General features: G+C 49.2%; 1 protein-coding gene across 2 annotated transcripts in view; it reads right to left on the bottom strand.

Moving 5' to 3' along the window:
* SLC34A2 (solute carrier family 34 member 2) overlaps positions 1-6,081 on the bottom strand; it is a 23,653-nt gene extending 17,572 nt beyond the window's left edge. The window contains exons 1-2 of one of the 2 annotated variants that reach the window (XM_032273573.1): positions 5,815-5,922; positions 1,028-1,120 (exon numbers count right to left, since the gene is read on the bottom strand). The gene's annotated coding sequence lies outside the window, so the exon portion shown is untranslated. Of the gene's footprint in view, positions 1-1,027; positions 1,121-5,814 lie in introns of both variants that reach the window. The other variant, XM_032273570.1, reaches the window with a different exon arrangement.
* Between the last annotated feature and the right edge of the window lie 1,574 nt (positions 6,082-7,655).

Genomic DNA, 7,655 nt, shown 5'->3' with positions numbered 1-7,655 from the left:
AAAAAAAAAAAAAAAAAAAAAAAAAAGAAATTAAGTCTGTTATGCTATGCTGCAGAAGATGTTAGAGTTGAACACTGGCTATGGAAAAGTTGGCAAAACGGCTGAAGGGCCTTACATTTATCATACATCTTTGACCTAGTCATTTCACTTCCAGAAATCAGGAAGCTAGGAATCTTTGCTCAGAAAATTAGAAATACCTGACTTACTCTGATCACCTCTTCCAAGAGGGCTTCCTAGCACCTAAGTCCACCTGACTTCTTTCCTCTTCAGCCTATTTCCCGCCTACCAGACTGCAAACCCAACCAAAAAGGGGACTTTGTCTCAATTATCACTTCATCTTTGAGATCTTGAGCTCTGCCAGGCATATCTATGACAGAATGAATGCAATGTAGGCCAAAAAGATATTTGCTGCTCTGTCATTTAGTGTCGAAAAATAAAAATTAAAATAAGAGAACTTACTCTACTATGGTACGTCATGCACTGTAAGAGCATGCCATTAAAAAGGTTACACTGAATCAGCAAAACCACAGAAAAATGCTTTAGATAAACTGTGAATATAAAGCATTTCTCTGTTCCCTTCACAGCATCATCTCAACAAGCCAGACAAGATCCAGAAATGTTCTCTGGGGTTAAAGTGGGTGGTGAGACAGTGGGTGATTTTTAAAATTTTCTTCGAAAATTTCCAAATTCTTTTAAAAGATACAGCTCAACCCCTAAGCCCACAAAGGTAAGATGGCTCAGTGACACCTGAAGGGAGGGAATCACACAGTGGACGAGGGCTGGCTCTGCAGAGGCCTGCCCCTCACTATATGCAGCCCTGAGCCACTCCGGGCTTCAGTTTCATCCTTTCAAAAATGGGCACAATAGACCATCTCACTTACTGAGCTGTTATGAGGACTAATTGGTTAATACATGCAGGTGAGGCTACAGCTCGGTGCCTGGCAGAGTAAACGCTCGGAACTCTCTTGTTTATTGCTCACGACACGACGAGGAAATGCACTGTGTCATGAACAATAAATGGCCTCACCTCCGCTGCGTACCCCAGACCAAAAGCTCTTCATCTCCAATGCTCAGCATGGTCATGGATCTCAGTCAATATTTGAACAAATGAACCCAAAGCCTGTGAGGAAAAGATGCTAATGTTTGTTTTGTGGCAGGGGAGCATGCTGTGCAGTGTGCGAACCCATTAAATCTAACAAAGAGGAATTTTTCATCTCACTGTACAGACAAAGAAACTGAGGCACAGAGAAGCAAAGAAGCTTGCCCCCAGCTACCTGGGGCTGGTGTCAGGTCTGAACCCGAGACTGCTGGCTCCAACGCCAGAAGCTTTTCCATAAATCTCCCAGCCAGGGGCAAAGGGAGGAGGAATCTTCCAGCCCCCAAAGCACCAGGGCACCCAGGGGCCTTAGGTCTAGGCACACTGGGGGCTCAGTGTTTTCAGACATTGCCATGTCTACAGGTCACTGCCATGTGGTCATGCAGATGCTGGAAATGCCCGCCCAAGAACACTGTAATGGCTGATGGGGGGGCGGGGGCAGTATTAAAATGGTATTTAAATACTCAGTATTAGAGAATGTACCCTGGAGCTCTGAGCCCCTCTAAAGCATTTCTCCCACTCCCATAGCCCTGGCACAACCGTTGCCTTGTTGTTCTCTCCCAGCTTTCCCAAGGCCTCACTCCAGCACATTCTTGCCACCCACCAGCAGCAGCAGAGGAAGAGAGAAGTCATCAGTTGGAAGCTTTTTACTATAGCCCCGGGAGGAGTAGGAGGCCCCCAGTGCCCACACACCTGCTCCCCCGGGGCCCCCAATGGCTTCTATAACTGAGCTGCCTGTGTACCTCACCCTCTTGGCTCCACTTCCTGCAGCGCATGCGTACCCACTGCCAAAAAGAGCTCTGATTCTTTCTGGAAGACCCAGGAGAGGAACTTCCTTGACTCGGAAGCAGGAGAATGTAGGGCACCTGGCAGTCACCCAAGCCCTACGATCACATTGTTTGGGCTTCTTCAGCCAAGACCTGTTCTGGGGCCCCTTGTGCTCAGAGCCGCAGTCAAGGACATCTGAAGAAACTGGGAGAGAAGGAAGCCCTGGGCAGTGGTCCTGGGAGGAACCAGGACACAGACACAGTCTCCCAGCAGACGGTGGCCTTCACAAGCACAGGGGGTAGAGTGTGGCCATCATATCCCCAGCACATAGGACAGTGCTGGGCACACAGTAGCCAGCAGTGTTTCTGAGGCACTTTGTGCCCGGCACTTGCAAATTGGTGCACAGATTAACTCCCAGCATTTCATGTATTGATGTAAACTTAGAGTCTCCTTTAGAATGAACATTATCCTCATTCCACAGAGGGAAAAACTGAGCCACAAAGAAATTGATTGCTTCAAATCACATAGGCAACACAGCACTGCAGAAATAATTTAATCTCATGCAGGCCCGTGTTCTCAGGATGGCCAAGAAAACTTTCTTGTATTTTTTTTTTCTTTGTTGAGATGGAGTCTTGCTCTGTCGCCCAGGCTGGAGTGCAGTGGCGAGATCTTGGCTCACTGCAACCTCCGCCTTCCGGGTTCAAGAGATACTCCTGCCTCAGCCTCCTAAGTAGCTGGGATTATAGGTGCTTGCCACCACGCCCAGCTAATGTTTTTGTATTTTTAGTAGAGATAGGGTTTCACCATGTTAGCCAGACTGGAAAATTGCTTGTACTTTGAAAGAATGACTCCATCCTTCAAAAATTCCCAAGAGGGTGATGTCTCCTTTTCTTCAGCTTCCCTTACAGCCATCACAAGGAAAAATAATCACCCCTATAGGCTAAGGGTGGGGGCTCACACCTGTAATCCCAGCACTTCACAAGGCCAATGGGGGAGAGACCCTTGAGCCTGTGAGTTTCAGACCAGCTTGGACAACATAGCGAGAGCCTGTTTCTAAAAAAGTGTCACTGCTAAAAATAATTTCTTCAAGGACATAGTGGCAGTAGCGATGAGAGGAGCCCAGGAAGCAACTGTCCTGGGCCTCACATTGACAGATAACTTCAGTTTACATTTTTGATGTGACGCACTAATAAAATTTTAAAGACATTTATTCTATCACTTTAAACTTGGACCATATTACCAAACCACACCCTCACCATGCACTTTCAATTTGTATTTATGATATGGTCAAATAAATTCTGTAATTAACTTGTAACTATACCAATTATGCTGCATCGTATTGGGGGTTTAAAGCAGGTAAATGTGTAAACATAAACATCTTAAACATGCTGCAAGCTTTTCGGCACTCTTTTTGTACCTTTGCATTTTTAAAATTCACTGAGATGAATAAATTTCCTGGGATGTCCTGATTGTTCCTCGCTGTCCCCAGAATGGAAGTGGGGGTGTGAGTGAGGATAGAGGGGTGGAAGATGCCTGAAACTGGTTATTAAAGCCCAGTTTATTCCAAAGCACTCTGAATCTGAGAGGCTGTTTCCTCATTACGTGGAATTCGGGCTATTTTTATGTCTCCTTTGTGTCTAACAGCAACAAGCAGAGGCCAATCCTCATACCACGGGGGACTGCTGCAGTGAGATGGCTGAGCAATCTGGGGAGGGTTTTGGATGGGGCAATTTGTTTAGCATCCAAATCTTTTACAAAGCATGCCCTTCTTATCACCCATTCCCCAAATTACAAAAGCAGAGACGATCACGATCAGCTGGCATGGGACAAAAGATCCAGTCTTTTTATTTTTATTTATTTTTATTTTTTTTAACAATCTGAAACAACGGCCACTCCTACAGACACAGTTTTACAAGAATACCCAACCCGGGACACGTTAAAGAACTGCCATCACACGAGGGAAGCAGGAAAAAGGACAGAACAATAAGGCCCAGAGCTATCACGGCTAACACAGAAGTCCCCTGGTGTACCACAACAGGAAAAGGGGACTCAGAGTGATGAAATCCACAAGCTGCTTCCATGAAGTCAACATGTTTGAGAAAAGGACCTCCTCAAAGAAAACAAGATTCCAACGCTCTCCGGCTCCATGCCAGCCACCGGTGGCAGGCGCCACTCCAGGGAGCCTGAACTAACTCCATGCCATGCAGCCCTCACTTTCTGGCCTGAGGATGCCCATTCCCAGAACCCAACCAATCAAGTGCACATCTCCTTGTAAGTCATCTCTCTAGCCTGCTCACCTGCCTCTGGCTTGGAAAACAGAAATTTCGAGCTTTGCTCCCCAAGACAGCTAAATGACAGACCGTTTGCTGATCACCACGGGCCCCAATAGAAACAAACTAAAACTGTCTCCTAGTCATCTTAAATAACGGCAAAGAAGTACTGCATTACGTGGAAGTCACACTTGCGAGGCGGAGAGTGTCCCATCACCAGGCAGCCACCATAAACCTAGAATTTTCATGGCCCTGAGATGTCTCATTCCTCTTCTTATAAAAGGTGGAAGGCTGCAGCCCAGGGGCTCACGGGGACTGGCGTTAAGTCACATGGCTAGTTGGTGACCCCGCCACAAAGAGCCCAGTCACCCTGATCCCTAGGTGGAGCCTTCTATTGTGATATTGTGCTGGCCTAGAGCCAGAACCGGAGCAAAACTATTTTATAAAATGCAAAACTGTTTTTAGATAAGTTGAAATGGCTGCCCCATTCTCCTCACAATAACTACTGTCCTTGGCCTCTGTAAATAGAACTGTTAGTTTGTTCTTCAAAACTATGTAAAGCTGTTTACCTTTTCTTATCAGTAACTGCCAGAATTGCTAGCCTTTGCTTACCAGCAATTGCCAGACTAAGCAGCCCAAGCTAGTTCCATCCTGGCTTCTGTGGCTTGTAATAAGTAACTAAGGTCTGTGATTTCCACCTTAACCAGATAATGTGTAAACAAATGTTTATCTTGACTTCTGCAAACCACTTAAGTAACAAACGGAATGACAAAAGTCCCCATCCCTTGGACTGTCCGGAGACCCCCACCCTCATCTCTGCCCAGGAGGTAATTTACAGAATCCACTAGCCCTCGGAATGTCTGAAGCCTTTTCATCCCCATCCCTGCCCCTCACCCCCACTCCCAAGGTGGTTTTTCGGGTATAAAAAATCGTGGCACCCTCCTGTTGCTGCCACAGGTTGGAGAGACGTGAGTCCTCTGTGGTCGCCGGCATAATAAATGTCCCTGCAATCTGGCATACTTTGGTCTTGTGATAACTTTCTACACACGGTCAAATACAACACTATCACCTGGGTCTTTCCTCTTCTAAACCACGACTCTCAAAACAGCTATTATTTTAGAATCTGCAAGTGTGGCTGATTGATAACACTGTCAATAGTAACAGTGTAGCAGTAAGAGCTGTAATAAACGCAATAATCGTAACATTAAGAAGAAAACAGGTCGGGCTCGGTGAGTCACGCCTGTAATCCTAGCGCTTTGGGAGGCAGAGGCAGGTGGATTGCCTGAGCTCAGGCGTTCAAGGCCAGCCTGGGCAACATGGTGAAATCCCGTCTCTACTAAAACACAAAAAATTAGCCGGCGTGGTGGCGGGCACCTGTAGTCCCAGCTACTCGGGAGACTAAGGCAGGAGAATGGCTTGAACCCGGGCAGCGGAGGTTGCAGTGAGCCGAGATCCCGCCACTGCACTCCAGCCTGGGGATCAGAGACTCCGTCTCCAAAAAAACCAGAAGAAAACTTGAACATTGTGGAAAGCTTTTTGTTTTGCTTTGTTTTGTTTTTTCACTTCTGCTGCCCAAAGCCAGCCAAGTGCCTTGAAGTCAGCATCGAGGGTTATTGACAAGAACTAAGAGAATCAAAGTCCTTGAAAGAGCGAGGAGGAGGCCCCGGCGGCGGTACTCACCAGCGCTCCCTCCGCAGGTGCTGGGCTGGAGGCGGCGGCCAGGTGGAGCGCGGCGCCCCGGGTATATATGGAGAAGGTGTTGCGCAAAGAGGCCGGCGGCCGCTGTCATCACGCCCCTTCCACATTCCAGGACCGCCTGCCGCCGCCGCCGGGGCACTGCCTACCTGCCGCCTTAATGAGCCCATGGCGAATTCGCCCGCTGCGCGGCCAGCCAGGCTGCGGGGAGAAAGGCTCCGACGGGCCCTGCCGCCCGAACGGGCCCGAACCGCCCCGAACCGCCCCGCGCCCGGTCGGCGTCCCGCGCGCTACAGCCTGGCAGGCGCGCGCCCTCTCCCGCCCCGACCGGGTCCGCACAGGATTCCCGCACGTGGTGGGTAGCGGGGCTGCCCGGCCCGGCCTTCACCTCAAGAGACAGGAAGACACAGATAAAAAGCCAGTTGGAAAGTCAGGGATAAAGCCCTCGAAACAAAGCTTGGATTGTTCAGCTTTATCAGCCCGAGGGGCGCTTTCTGCCCGGGGGTCTGGGCTCTCTAGGTCCGCAGTGGGAGAGGCTGGGTCCGTCAGGCTGAGGCAAGGGACTGCTCCCTTCTAAGCCTGCTGCGGGTTTGGGAAACCACAGCCTGCTTCACATCCTGCTCTGCCCATGTCTCCTCATTCTCCAAACTGCTGTAAGATAGGATCTGTCCCAGGGAGCGGCCACCCCCTGCTTATCACAGCAGCTCCCCAGTTATGTCCCTGGCACAGCTGGGCAGGCATTGTCTCCAGTGCTACACGAAAGCCTTCCCTGGGGCTAAGAGTGGCTCCCTGGGGCTAAGAGATTTAAGGGGTTAGGGGACATGGCACAAGGACCCAGGATTTGCTGAGCAGGAAGAAAACCTGCGTCTTATTCTGAAACCCAGACCCTCTCCTCTACTGCACTTTCCTGGTTTTATAGTGGAGCAAAATGAGGCTTAGAGAGCTCACTAGCTGCCCAGCTTCTCACAACAGCGGAAGCACCCTATTGGAACTAGCTGGCTTTATTCCAACAAGAGTTCTCTCCACTGTGCACAGGAAAGGAGTTGGGAGCACGACTTCCAGGAACTACTACAGCGCCTGGAGCTCTCTGGGGCTGGTGTTGGCTGTGTCTCTGCACACTGACTCTGGGGCCAAACTCCGGGAAATCAGTTCCCTATTCTGCTTCTAGCTTTTCCTGGCTCCATTTGCTCACGTGCAAACTGGGAATAATGGTCCCTGTTACAGTAAAACGAGCTAAAGTATGTAAAGAGTGTAGAACAGTACTAGGCACATAAATAGTATTCAGTGCATGTTAACAATGAAAGTTTTCACAGGGAACCTCTCGTGTTGGGAGAAGATGGGTGGGAACCCACTTTGATTAGACTCATCTGGAACCTTCATGGGAGAAATCAAATCGGCTTGGGTTGCTGTTATAGAGGCATGATGGTTTTGCTCGTGGCTGTTGGACTTCAAAGCCAACCCTCAGACAGTGATCAACCAGTACCTTTGCAATAAGAGGCTTCTAAAGCAGAGTCCACTGATGACTCGAATCCCCTGGCACCTGTTCACCAAGCTCAGCTCTGCCTCCGGACCTGGAAAGGCAGACTGCAGACACCACTTGGGTTTGCAATGAGAAAGGACTCTATTGCCAAGGTGCAGAGCAGGAAGGGTGCTCACACACTGCTCTCAGTGAACTTGATCTGGATTCGGCAAAGCCAGGCTCTTTCTTAGTTCATGGCCTGCTTGGGGGTTCACCTCAACGAGACTCCCCTCCTGACTGTGGGCTTTCCTGTGGGACACAGACCTTATTGCCTTTCTGTCACTTTCAACAAGGGGTGAATGTAGGA

This window comes from Sapajus apella, unplaced genomic scaffold (assembly GCF_009761245.1).
Source record: "Sapajus apella isolate SASKATOON/1434 unplaced genomic scaffold, GSC_monkey_1.0 scaffold5, whole genome shotgun sequence".
NCBI lineage: Eukaryota > Metazoa > Chordata > Mammalia > Primates > Cebidae > Sapajus > Sapajus apella.
This window is presented reverse-complemented; position numbering and strand designations above follow the sequence as displayed.